This window comes from Meleagris gallopavo, chromosome 9 (genome assembly GCF_905368555.1).
Source record: "Meleagris gallopavo chromosome 9, MGAL_WU_HG_1.1, whole genome shotgun sequence".
In the NCBI taxonomy this organism is placed as follows: domain Eukaryota; kingdom Metazoa; phylum Chordata; class Aves; order Galliformes; family Phasianidae; genus Meleagris; species Meleagris gallopavo.
Window position 1 is genome coordinate 16,827,814 of NC_139412.1, and position 14,391 is coordinate 16,842,204.

Below are 14,391 nucleotides of genomic sequence, written 5' to 3' on the forward strand. Positions count from 1 at the left end.
CTTTTATGTGCAAAGAATTGCTTGTGTATCTTTCAGTTTGCTTGTTTCTGAGATTTCCAGTTGCTGGGTCCAGCAGCATGAGTGCTGCAGTGAATGCATAGTGTCTGACAGCAGCGTCACAAATGTTAACTGAGGAACTAGTCTGCACCGTTGACTAACCTGATTCTGGGAGCTTTAACTGGTCTGGAAGGACAGGGATGGATCTGTGAGAACAGTCTTGACATTTGGCCGTTTCTTTTTGATGCTAATGGGGTTAACATCCTCCACTGCCATCATGAATTAAAAACTTCCACGAGTTGGCTTTTAGCCCACAGGGCTATTAAATGGAATCATCACATGCAAATGAAGCCCCGGTAAAATATTATTATTTTTTTCCTGCTAAAATAGTGGCATGAATGTATAAATGCAAACAGATCACTACAGGTAGCAAACCTGGAAACAGGAAATAGCATGGTGATGAAAGTGGTAGATGGAAGAGCAGATTATCTACTTTCTCTTATGGGATCAACCAAGTAAGAAGCTAAACATCCTTGGAATACTTATATTTAGGTACCCTATGAAAACTATCTAGAGTTACCTGCTGTATGTATGAGCTCCCCATCCCCCACAGGTTGCGAAGACAATGTAGAAATACAAGAAGCCCAAGCTGTTCTGGCAATTTGTAGTTTGGCAGTGGTTTTCTCACCAGCTTTACAAGGTCTTTGTGGTGGGCGGTGGTTGAAAGAATTTGCTCTGGGTTTGGGAGTTGCACTTTGTAGCACCTACAGTTCCTCAGTTGTAGTGATTTCTGAGCTTGATGTTAGCACGTGTGTGTTTGTAGAGCTTGTTGTAGAGCTCTTCACTAGTTGTTAAGCAAAGAATCAGAATTTGATGGCAAAACCCAGGTTTGAGAGACTCAGAGCTATTGCCCTGGTTATCTTCTAGTTCCTGTCCTGTTTCATATTTCTCACTTGGCATCTTACATGCAATGGGGAAAAAAAACAACAAAACAACAAGCAAACAAAACAAAAAGCCCATGACCCAAACCAACAGCACCAAAACCAAGGTAAAGAATCAGCTTTACTTGACCAAGAAGCTCAAATGTTTAACTCTGCTCTTCGGCACTGCTTTCCAGGTACCTCTTGCAATGGCTAAATAATTCAGTCTGTCTTGCAAAGGAGTTTGTTTTTTCTTCAGGGGTGTTATGTTTGTGAGAGACAGTTTATTAACATGTCATGTTGTAGAAACCAATCCTATTACCACTGTTCCTGTAGAAAATAAGCTCTGGCATGTGGTGCTCACATCACTGCAGGGCTTCTTTCAGCACAAAGGCAGCTTCCATTTTTGGTGTCCTCTCGGTAATCTCGCTCCTGTACTTCTGCCTCTAGGGCACTTTTCAGCACTCTGAGCTTGATGTTACAATGTGGTAAATGCTAATTACCGCAGTAAAGGCTGCTCTTGTATGCCGATTAGGACTTTTTTTTTAATGCTTAACCCAAGTATGATTACATATCATTGTCATAGTGGTTAAGCCTGGTGAACCTGACTGATCATTTCAACGAGTCATTTCATACTGTACAACATTTTAGTAAGCTAGAGTTGATGTAGATGACTGTAGAAACATGATGAGGAGGGCTGTATGAATCTTTCATAATGAAGCATGAAATAGAATGGAATTCTCCTGGACTTTGGTCTTGAAGATACTGATTTAATAGCACTACATCCCCTGGTGAGAGAAGCCAATAGTAAGCACTGAGGCTGACTCAAAATTAGTGGTCTAAACTGCTTTTGAATTACAAAATAAAATAATAATTAAAAAAAGAAATCAAAAATAATAATTTCTCCAAGAGAGAAACTTCACCCTGTGTTCTGGCTTTATGATCTGAAGGACTCTTCTGTACTCCTAACAGACCCCTCTCAGGAAAAGAAGAAGGTGTCCAAAACAAATAGGTCAGGCCATCCCAACCTACTAATGGCTGCAGTGAAAGGAAGATACTGGCAAACATCACTGAAGGTGGAGTCCTCTGTTTGTTGATCTCTGCCATTCAAGAAGATAAAGAACAAATACAAAAATTACTCAGAGACTTTGGAAAGGCTGAGAAAGCTTCTGAGCGTTACAGGGGGAGAGCAGAGAAGTTTAGGCGTTACCTGAGGAAGCCCTATAAAATAAGGGCTAGCGTTGTACTGGTGCTTGTGTTATTAGGATTGGGGAATGAGAGCCTTCCCAATGGATCAACAGTTACCAAGTTCAAAAAAGATGCATAAAAACTAGAAAGGCAAAGTGGGGATTATGTGGATCGTCAGGGAAATCTTGTAAGCAGCGCCCAGGAGGTCTGATCGCCACTGGTAATACTTAGGGGAATCAGCACCTGGGAGTGAAAGAAACACCTATCTGGGGGAAACAGCAGGGTTGCCATAAGAACAACAGGCTGAAAATTGGTTATGCACCAAGATTAAAATTAGTAGGGATGTGGGTCAGAAGATCTGGAAGAGTTCACCAGGAACAACGAAAGTAAAAAGCAGCTATCTGTAAGGCTGGGCATCAGCTGATGGAAAAGTGGAGCCAGTGTGTTTGTGGGTAGCACTGGGAAGGTTCCATTTTTGTCAGTTTTCCTGTCTTTGCTTTTGGTCCTCCTCAGACTGAAAATGCTGCCTCTGTTTGACAGGTGACCGAAGAGTTTGAGCTTCTCCATCTCTCGGTTCATCTGTCTGTGCTTCCCCAGGCTTGGGAGGCTGTTGGGGTGGAAAAGAGGTTGAAGAGTGGCTGAAGTGGAGCAAAAAGTTGAACAGCAGTAGAGATTGTCAACCATAAGTAAAAGCTTTGTGAGCAAGAACAAAGGGTGAAAGTGAAACCAGAGCGTCATTAATAACTTGAATTTTCTTGAAATCTGTATAAGGGGATCAGAAATTCCACATGTGAAAAGTCGAATTTCAGTGTAACTATTTGAAAGTAATTCATGAGGAGTGTGTTCCTCTGAAACATCTCGTTTTATATCAGGTCAGCATTTGTTAGTAGAAGAGTCTGAATGTCGAGTGAGTCAGCTCCAGAACTGAGCGCCAAGCTGTGTTATTAAATAAAAGAAGGGAAATAATAATTGCAGATGATCACCTCCTTTTCCACGCCCTTCTTATCCTGGCTGAACTGTGAGCTCTGAAATACTCATTCAGTAGATAAATAATTGAAGGCAGGAAGACGTTCTGTTTATGTTTTTCCTGCTTACATTTTCGCCCTTTAGAATAAATAGTGCTTCTCTTGTCAGGGGTTCAATAAACATCCATAAAACGCTCAAATGACAAAAACTGAATCTTGTTTTTGCTGATCTTCTTCCTAAAACTGAAGTGACTGATGACATAATAGGTAATAGGGAGAGATGGTGTATTAATATTTAATAGGGATAGATAGGTTTATTACTGAAACATGTGAAATGCTCTTACAGCTGTCAGCTGTGATTACTGCTTCTGTCTAAAAGGCACACACACATTTGTGTATTTACTGAGAAAGTCAAGATGGTCAAAGTTAAGTTTAAATAGCTTTTGTTTGTCAGAACTAACTACTGTTGTGAGGCTTAAACAACCAACATGTTTTAGTGCATAAGGAATTCAGTGTTTAACCCTCATCAATTCATTTTGTTCCATGAGATGGATGGATCCTCACGTGGCTTTAAGAGCTGGTGCTCATCTTAGATGCGCAACAAGCTTTGCAGGGAAGCAGCAGTGATGTCTGCGGCTGAGTGCTGGGGTAGCAAAACCTCTGTGCAGGAGGTCCTGCTTCATGCCTCTGAGCACCGAGCCCTGCTTGTGTTTTGTGAGGTTCCAGCCACAGCTGTGCAGGTAGTTTGACACTGTCTTGAAGTAATGCTGCTATCTTACTTGGCAGGTTCAGAACATTTGGATCCCAAAGCAGCAGAAGGGAGGTTGTCAAACTTCTGAAATGGAAAAGGTCTAAAATAGATATTACTGCAGTTCGCAACAAAAAACAGATTTATTTATTTATAGCGGCTGATAAAAGTTGGTTTTATTTATTTTTACTTGATATTGAAGTGACAGATTTTATCAGCCTAGGGGTTCTCTTAGAGTATTTCCATTCCAAAAGGCAAATGCTAAAAGCAAAGCTTCCTGAGCTTTCTGTCACTTCTGCTTTCTGTCAACGTGCAGCCCAAAATTGTATCCCATTATTAAATAAGTGAGAACAATATGCTGGAAGCATGGCTGTCCTGGTTCAGATTATGGACTTCTTATGAGAAAGTATGTACCTTCACTTTGCATAGTTGTTAGTTCAGGTTTTTTGCGTGATTTTTTTTCCCCTCGAAATGCTGCTTCATTATTACAGATTTAATTTAGTTGCTCTCATTCCTAATATGCACGGAATAGAAATGTCTGCTAAGGCTAAAGGAACAGCCTTTGTGCTTAAATCAGCCAGTCGATCTTTAAATAGTCATAAAATAGGCAGTCTTAAAATATTCCTCTCTCTTAAAATAAGGAGAGAAATCTCCTTATTTTCTGTCAGTGACCCAGGAGTCTTCCTAGATCAGATTCAGAGCTGGTACCGACTTGGCTGCTCGGTGGCATCGTCTCCCAGTGCCCTCCGCTTGGCTGCTGTGTGTGCTGTGCTCCCGAGGACTGTTGCTGCTTCACTTCTGTTTTCTGCTCAAAGAATGAGACTGGAAAGGTTTAATATCCATAGACTTGGCAGCAGTTGTTGTAGCACAAGCAAATCCCCAGGACAGGGAGTAAAGCAAGCTATGGCAAGCTGTGCTCAGCTCAGCACTGCAGCTCTTGAGATCTCTCAGTCAAACAAGTATTGCTGTGCATTCCCATGGGGTTTTTTATTTTATTTTATTTTTTATTTTTTTTTGCAAAGAGGGTCTTCTTTGAAGTGGGAATGACTTGGGCATCTGTTCTCTGAATCCCACAGGCTCACAGGCCCTGAGTTTCACGTTTAAACAGGTCCCAAAAGGAAGCTTGGCTAAGCTGTGGCTTTTTTAATTTCCCCAGTCCCCTTTCCTAGCCTTTTTTGTTTGGAATTCAGCCCAGATTTGCTACAATGCTCATACACCTTCAGCTCCTCCTAGTTGGGGGTTTTCTTAGGAAAACTTCATTTTCTTTGCTTAGTGCTGGATCGTATTTTAATACTAGGGAAAAACCTGATGTGTGCTGTCTGGATACCAGGCTGCTCAGAGAGGACAGGAGCTTTGGAGATGGCCAGCTTAAGAATCAATCTTTGCAAAAATTCTGTATGTACAAAGAAAATACCCATATGTATTACCAGTGTCCCTCCGACTGCTGCCTGTGTATTAATGTAATTATGCAATTATGGCACTTGTGCGACTGTGTTGTTTGCATGCTGTATGATAATGACTGAATGTCATTTTATGGTGATAAAATCACTGCACAACAGAAGTGTGCCTGTGAAATACAGTGCCTTTGCTGTGCTGCTGCTTCATAGCTGCACTCTATCAAAGGACTGGCTCTTCCTAGAACATTGGTAAAATTCCTTTATTTCTGTCTGCTGTCCTGTGCTGTGAGAAATTTACCCAATTTCCACAATTCAAGCTTTAATGCTTTCCTCTAACTATTGGCCATCTGTTATAGTGCAGAAACATTTCCTACAGGGATGCCTGCTTTAGTTTTTTTTTTTTTTTGCCATTGCTGTCATATCAACTCAGCATTTTTCCGTCATCTTTCTGTTGGGATTAAATACTTCTGAATTGACAGCTGTCATATACATGCTTAGGTAGCAATTGGGAAGATCCACTGACAGACCAAAGCTAAGTTCTTTCCCTTGTTCATTATAACTGAATGAGGTATGAGCAGATAAAATATTTTATGTGATGTTTTACAATGAACTGTAGAATTTAATCTAGCTTCTGTATATTACCAAGAGTTATACAGTGAGATTCCTTGTAGTCAGAAGCCAAATAGAATCACAAGGTATTAGTCTGGATGCATTCAAGACCAGGCTGGATGTGGCTCTGGGCAGCCTGGTCTGCTGGTTGGCGACCCTGCACATAGCAGGGAGTTGGAACTAGATGAACATCATGGTCCTTTTCAATCCAGGCCACTCTATGAGTCTGTGATTTTATGATCCAACCAGACATAGTCATGACTAATTTTGCAGACATTAAGATTTTAATTCATTCTAGGAGGACATCATTGGCTGGGGAAGAGACAACGAGGGCGAGGCAGCAAAGAATTAGAAAATAACCCGTGTGGATAAGGTAAATAGCAATTGTTCATCGTCCTATCTAGTGAAATACTGCAGAAAACACACTCATAGAATAGCTCAGGTTGGAAGGGACCTTAAAGATCATCCAATTGCAACTGCAATGGCGTGGTCTACATGACGATGCTTCCTTCCCTGCTGTTCCTCCCCAAGCTCTGGGATTCGTTTCCATTGGAATGTGCTGAAAGTCTACAAAAGTTGAAAAAAGAGACAGGACAAACTCATGGAAGATGAAATACGTTACGGACTGTTACATCCCAAGGCAACCCTTCTGGTGTGGGAAGTCTCCACAAACACAAGTTATCTGTGGCTAGGAGAATACTCTGCAAACCTGCCTGGCCACCTCATCACCCTTCTTCACGTCCAGCCCTGGGCAGGGCTGGGCTGGTGGCACCTGGCAGGGGCAGACATCTAACTGAAGGTGCTGCGTTTGTATTTGTTGGTGTTTGGAGGTTGGCCCCATCATCAGCGTGAATATTCTTAAGAATAAAGAATAATGGGAGTCAGCACAGAATGGAAAACACCTCGGTTATGCTGAAAGAGCACTGAGATGTCCTAAGTTAGCATGCCACCTGAAGCACAGCATTTCCTTGGAAGCTGTTGACCTACTTTGTTAGCTATACAATTTCTTACAAATTTACTATATTACAACAGCTGTGTTCATGCTGTTCTCATGTCAGCATTTCTATTATAAACCCAATTTTTTACACAATTCCATAATAACTCCATTATAAAACTTGGGGAAAGCGTTGTTCTCCACTACCATTTTATTCTCCAAAGTATATTCGACTGTCTGTAAAAATGCGCCGTTGCAAAATGCCAAATTGCCCACTTGGGGTCTGGTTGGTCCCCTTTTTGCTCTTCAGAGCATGGCTGGCTCTAGTTTGAGCTTGTCTGTGCTGTGTGGAACAAAGGCCTGCTCCTGTCTGCCAGGCTGGCAGGTGTGGGATGCAGTGCTGCACGGCTGTTTGTGCCCTTGGTGGCATCCTGAGCGTGGTGCAGGGCTGCTGGGCTGCACTGCCTGGGGCACAGCAGCTGTGTAGGGATGGAGGTGTTGGAAGTGTACTGAGCAAAGGGCAGGTGCTGGAAAGGAAAAGAGTCACAGAAGAGGAACCGGAGAAGGGAGGATGGCTGGGTTTTCTGTAAGGAGTGAGCGTGCTGTGAGTGGGAAAGGAGCAGGAGAGCTGGAGCTGTGCAAACAGCGTCCAGAAGGAGTGGCTCCAGCTTGGCCTGGGGTTCCTTGCTCAGCTGTGCAGGCTTCTGCACTTTGGGATGGGCTTCCTTGTTCTCCAAAGAGACAGTCCCCAGAGATCAAGGGATCCTGTGGGCCTGCTTCTTCTTCAGGCCTCTGCTGGATCAGATCCTGCCCACTAGCTCTCTGTGAGGCCCCTAATGTATTTTGCATTGTCTCATTTAGGTCTTTAAAGGTCTTTAAACTTGTTTGGACTTTGCTCAGGGACTGTTTCCTTTCTTGTCCCTCCTTAAAGTTGCCTTTCTGGGGCCTCCTGAAGCTCCTGATAAGGCTGTACATCTACCTGCACCTGGCTGCCCCAAGGTCCCTCATGTACTTGGAGGGAGATGTCACCTTGCTGCAGGTAGGGGTGCAGGAAACATTTCCCAAAATTCTCTGCTGATTTAAAACTGAGCAAATGATTCTTTGTTTCTCCCTTGTTCTTGGAAGGATTTGCATCAAGTCAGTGAACTGCCTGACATTGAATTTTCATTAGCACATAACAGAGCTGAAGACCTGAACATCTTGCTCAAATCCATTTACTGCATCTCTCGTCCCTTGGGGGCTCACCTCAGGTCTCTTCCCTCCTTTCTGTTTTCCCCACGTGATTCAGCTTCCAGCTCAGCAGAGTTGCTCTGCTTCTGCCTGTTGAATTCCCAGTTGGGTCCAGTCAATGCTTAATGCTGAAGCAAAGTTACCAGCTTCAGCATGCAATTTTTCCCTTCTCTGCCTTGTGTTCACTTTGGTTGGGCAAAATATCCATTGCCTCCAGGTGGATTACTGATGCATCGGTGCTGTAGGGCTCTATCAGACTCATTCCCAGTGAAAATTAATTAGTCAGCTGATGTGAGTGTGAGTAAAGCCTTTGGTTTTGCCTTCAGTAAAATCACGTCCCTAGTTTTTCTTCTTCTTTTTCTTTCACACATAATTTTGTGTGTTGTTTTTTTTTTTTTTTTTCTTCTCCCATGCAAGTATGTGTGCTAGTGATAGAGTTAAAATTTGATTGAAATGCTTGATTTTGTTCAACATCAGGCTGGACTGAGCAGGTCAACCTTGGTGGATTGTGATGGAGTCACAGACAAGACAGCTTTGCCAATTTTCTGTACAATATTAGGAGGGTGAAGCTGGATTTCCCTTTTGGATTATGAACCAATCCAAGTAGAACTAGTATTTACTTGCAGGTCAAATTCTGCATCAGTTCAAAACTGAGACTAAACTTTATCTGTGAAACCAGACGAAAGTCTTATGCTTGGCTGAGCAATTACATTGCTTCTGAGTGGTGACAGCAAAGCTTTTCATTGAAGGCTTGTTATTGTGGAAGACAGCAAGGCATTTCATCTGTTCTTTCTCTGAGCAGCCACTAAGGTTTTGATATTGGTGCTCTTGGGAATTTTTTGGGAGTTTAACTGTAGAGATGGGTTTGGATGTGAAAATTACTAGGCTGTAGATGATAGAATCAAACTGTTCTAGTGGATGAAGTTAACCTCAGTACCTAAATACACCCATTACACTTTCTGTAAACCATTTGTGCTCCCCGTTACAAATATTGCTCTGCACAGGTAGCAGTTATCAGACTCTCTGTCCATCCTCACCTCTGGCTGAATTCTGGTCTTGGCTTCTCTGTCCTATTTTCTTGTGGTGGTTCTGTGGATCCCTTAGTTCAGCCTTTCTGTGCATTTCAGTGGCCAACCAGTTTGTTGCTTTGGGCTGTGCTGCTTTTGTTAGAAAGGTTCAGCAGTGATGCCCACATAACAGAACATAAGTTCTGTAGATAATGGTGTTCTCTGGAACGTACAGTTCTGAAAACATGTAGATACTACTGTTACTTTGATACAGGTGTCTATTAGTTTATGGCTTAGTTTCAAGGGCAAAGATATCTGGAGTACTAAAGTGGTAACAGGATTGGGACCGAGCAGTCCCATCTTCAAGGGACTCTGGCTTCCATTTTAGAATGTGATCTGTTTGCTGTGGTGACAGCATTGACTTGATTTTTGTTGAGCTGATGACTCAGTGTCAAAATGGCTCTTGAAAGTGGCTCTTAATGTCAGCGTGGAGCCCTAGACCTTAGATGAAGTGTAAGTGACTACTCTGCCCAAGTTCTGTTCTTGAGCTGCCATCTGTACCGACAGCCCTTTTCACAAGTTAAGAATAATGGATTGGGGCTCTTTCAGCAGTTTTCTGTCTTATTCTAGAATTTCCTTGTTATGTGCATTTGAAAACATCTAGTATTATTTGACAGAGAAAACAACTGTTTGCCTCCTCTTCTGTCCTGTGGCTTCAGCCTGTCTTGTGCAATTTGTTATCAATTTCTTTTCAAAACAACCCTGTCTCTGTCTTTCCTTCATGCTGCAGGACTTCACGACTTCTATTTCTTACATTTCTGGTGCTATCTCTTGACTGCCTCTCTTTTTTTTTTTTTCCCCATTTTTTTTAACACAATTGTTTTTGAACAAAGTGGGTGCTGTAATGTTGTTGAGAGCTAACAGCACTCTGTTCTCTCCTGATAATATTCCTGCCATTTCTTGGCTGACACCACGATCTGTCTGGGAGAGGAATATTTCAATGAAACGTATCTGTATTTTTTGGATGTTTGGTAATAATCGTGTATTTTTTTGTGCACAGAAATGGGCTCGGGCATGATCCTTCATCCTGGTCTTTGAATTCTTCCATGTTTGAGTCGTTTATCTTCATGCTGACTTGCAGTTAGAAGCAGGCCCTATTTTTTCACTGGGTTATATAACCCTTATCTACGCAGCTGACACTGCAATCTGAGTTGCAGTGGTACTTAGCAAGGAGCGAAGAATGATTGGAATGATATGTTTTAACATTTCAGAGTCAGGGATGTTCAGCTTCTGTTTCATGACGGCTGAGCAACGTTATTGATAACAAGAATGACACTGAAATACCGGCCTGATTTTTAATAACACAGCAAAAACATGCTTGCATGTGCTACTGTATCTTACCAGTAGATAATTGGAAGAATGATTTATTTATAGGTCTCGTAAATAGGTGCTATTCATTACCCTGAAGGAAAATCAAATACCAAGAATTGAACAACTTCTTTGCGGTGAAGTTAATAGTTAATTGCCGGCTGTGTTTCAACGAATATTTTTTGCTTTGATTGCACAATTTGCAGAGAAGTTCATTCACAGAGGACTTAATTTTTGAGGGATGTACAGCAGGTAATGAAAGAATGATATTCAACAAACACAATATGGATTTATCCTTCATCACAAACGGGTATCTTGCCACGTATGCACTTTGATGATAGGTAAACCAGTAGCTGAGCATGGGTTTAGTCCTTATCTGCGGGAGAGTCTGTAAACAGAGGCAGTTCTTATCCAGACTGTCTGGGTCAGGGCTGAAGTGGAGTACTGTGCACTTCTGTGCTACACACTTGTTTGCAGTCAGCAGAAGGTGCACGTCTGAAAGCCTGCAACTCAGCATCAGTGTTATGAAAGTAACGAAGCCCGGTTGCTTGAAAAACTGAATGTGTCAAATCAGAACCCATTTATTTTTGCCATGGCTGGAGTGTGCTAGCACTGCCACGAGCAGCGGGCACTGCTCATCTCCTGAATCACAGATATTGTACTGAGCTGAAGTGTAGTGTTTGAGTAGTGCTTAATCAGTAATAATCACAATCAAGAGCAAATTGTCACACAACTAAAGGTAATTACTCATCTATCGAATGGATTTGACCTGGGGACATGTGAAATGCCTGACAGTGCAGAGCTATATTCTTCTAAGTTTCATTGAAGAGCATTCACCATTTGTTTTAATGAATAGCTTTGGGCTCATAGCACATTTTTAAATGAGTTTTGTGCAAGTGTGTGATTGGGCTTATTTGGGTTGTGCCGGGTTTGTATTGGCAGTGGCCAATATATCGCTGTCAGAACTGGGATATGAGAGAAGCTGTGCTCTGACCAGCCTGTGTCCTGCAGAGCTGCTCCCAGCTGGTTTCAGAGGAGTCATGACCAGGGGATGTGCAGCACTGGAGGAAAGGCAGAAGATGTGCACTGAGGGCTGTTTGAATAATCACCTGGCTCCAATATCATAGAATGGCTTGGGTTGGAAGGGACTTCAAGGATCGTTAAGTTCCCACCCCCTCTGCCACCATCAACCTCCAAATCTGGTACTAGCCCAGGTTGTCCAGGGCCCTGGTATTTGCTATCAGAATTAGGTTTTACAAATGGATTTGTTGCAGGATAGATAAAGTAGTGAAGACAACTACATAAAACCAAGTGAGGGAGAGCCACCGCTTAAGGACACAGATGTGTGGGGGAAGCATGCAGAGATGTTTGAACAGGTGCCCAGAGGTCACCCGTGTTACCTGGCAATGAAAGTACTGGGAGTTAAAGGAAAAGGTTCGTGGATCTCAACAAAGATATGCAGAAAGCATTCAAGTACAAAAGGATGCATATTTTAAAGGAGTCAACATTGAAAGTATTACAGAATGAAAGCACTAACATAAGACAGCTGGATGTGAGAAGATGAACAACAAAGTGCTGGTGTGCTCCTGAGGGAGTTTCCACTCCCACTGGGAAGCACATTTGTTGGCTGGGTGGGATGTCACGCTGCTCTGCTTTCTGCACTCTTTCTGATGGAAAGTCATGCCGTATTTCAAAAGAAGTGATTGTCTTCTAACAGGCAAGAAATGAAATTCTGCTTTCAGCATCTCAGAAATACTAGTGGTCACCCTTCTAGCCATCGGCAGCAGCATTTTAGGCCTTCTACACTGGCTAGGAAGATAGCTGAAAACCTGAAGTCAGCAGTCTCTGCAGACGTGTCCCCATGCAATCGTATTGCACCGAGGAGACGGTGAGTAGTGCTGCTAAAGGACAGGCAGGATGCTTCCATAGGGACCACAAACACCGTGCTATTCTTGAGTCAGATCCTTGAAAACAATGATTTGCTAAGGCAGGTAGAAAGAACAACAAGATCAAGGGAATGTGGGAATCAAGGAGTGACATTGCTAACCTGGTTCAAAAAGATTTTGTGTAGTGAGAAAAAGAGTTTTCAAGACTTTTAGCTCTTTTACCTTGGGTAAGATGAAGAGACCTTTATGAAGAACTTTATTTGCAAAATAATTTTTTTCCCAGCTGGAATATTTGGTTTCAGTAAACTTCCATTGTGTTCTCGAGGTTCTCATTTCTCATTTTCTTCAAAACACTCTACATAGGTGTTTAGTGAAGTGAATAACGTCTACTTGAAAAGAAAAAATGAAGCCTGCTGCTCATTTGGTGCAAAGTTTACATTTTCCAGATTTTTTTTTTTCTAAGGGAAAATGCGAAAGAGGATGCAGTGCTGCCCAAACCTACCACTGTGCATCTGTTTATCTGATTATCTAGATGTTACAGTGAAGCAATTTTTGGCACGTTCTGAAGGATGGATGTGGGGACAGGTAGGGGATGGGTGGGAGCAAACATGTTTCTATGGTATCTTTTAGAAGATCTGGAGAAGGCTGGAGCCTTTTGCTGGGAGCCAGCTCGTCAGCTACAGAAAGCACTGATCTGCTTGATTCTGTGTGCATCAGAAGACCATAGAAGAAATAGCTAAGAATTTCTAGGGTGTTTTAGTTGTTCCTAATGTCATGCCCGCTGTAATTTAGTTGATCTCGCTCTGGCTTTGGAGCAATGAGGACAAAGGTGGTGGTGTGGGGGGAGGCAGGACGTATGGATATTGGACGTATGGATGTTGGACGTATGGATATTGAATGCAGAGATGTTTTTAAGTCAGGTTGCAGCATGTTGTCTAATTTCTGCTGTTAGTCGGTACTGTACCTCAGTGGAAAGAGAAAATTGGTATGGCTTGTAAAATCAATGAGCCATTAAATAGGTGGCAATAATCTTGATATAAACTTGAAATATTTAATTGGCATGCAAAATAGCTGTAGGGAACGTTACCATTTCTGACTGTTCTTGAAATACCAAGTGCTTGTACCTTGCCCAAGAGTTCAAAGTGAGCGGGTGGAGTTGCTGGAGCCCTTTTGCAGCAGCATTCTATGTCTTCTCCCTTGCTTTTTGTGCACATCTGTGCTGAGGTGCTGTCAGGTGGGGCTGAACCAGCCTGCTCTAGAGAGAAGTGTCCCTGCCTAAGCAGGGGTTGGAACTAGATGATCTTCAGGGTCCCTTCCAACCCAAACCGTTCCATGATTCTATGGTTGTGGATGGGAGCATGTCCTGTTGGAACCATTCTGCTCTTGGTTTTTGCTTTTCTGCTCTTGCTCTACTCCATGCTTATAGGTTAGTTTTATTTAAATAGTAATTGGGATTTTGATATTCTTATTTGAAGTATTGTCTATGTGCATTACGGTGCCTGTTTTTATAGGAATGAGACAAGATGCCATCAATGAGATGTACACCTGAAATGGAAACTTTCCCCTTAGAAAATAGGTACTTAAACGTCACAGAAGTGTTTGCATGAAGTTAGACCAAATTATTTTATGGAAAGAACAAATCACATAAATGAAATGGTGACTTTTGTTCTCATGTGATGCCGTTTTCAAGCGTTTTCCCCATGTCCTGACAGCATTTTCTCATGTGTTTGTTGCATACAGCTGCTGAAAATCTGCCCTGGGAACGTGCAGTACCTCTTTATTAAGTTGCTAAATGATTTTAGCAATCTTATTTTCCACATCTGGTTTTTAAACCTTTGAAAAGCAGGCAGGCCTGAAAAAAGAAGTAATGAATTGCAAATGCGTTTGTCCCTGAGAGTTACCTCACATTTCCTAACCCAGAAATGCTAATCTGGCACCTTGCAAACAGTGCCTGCAGTGAGTCCTGGCAGCAGTGCCCATCCCAGCTGCAGAGCTGGGCTGTACTGCCTGCAGAAGACATCCATGGCTGTAAGCCCTCTCTGCCGTGCAAAAGCAAGCAGCAAGCTGCAGGACCTGAGGCAGCTACTGACCACCTCCTGCTGCCCGCTCCTTCCTCCTAGAGCAGAGCTTCTGGCCTTTTAT

The 14,391-nt window shown here is 42.5% G+C and overlaps 1 protein-coding gene across 7 annotated transcripts in view; it reads left to right on the forward strand.

Moving 5' to 3' along the window:
- The window catches only part of IL1RAPL2 (interleukin 1 receptor accessory protein like 2), a 335,542-nt gene that overhangs the window by 106,157 nt on the left and 214,994 nt on the right, over window positions 1-14,391 (forward strand). The gene's annotated exons all lie outside the window — the stretch shown is intronic.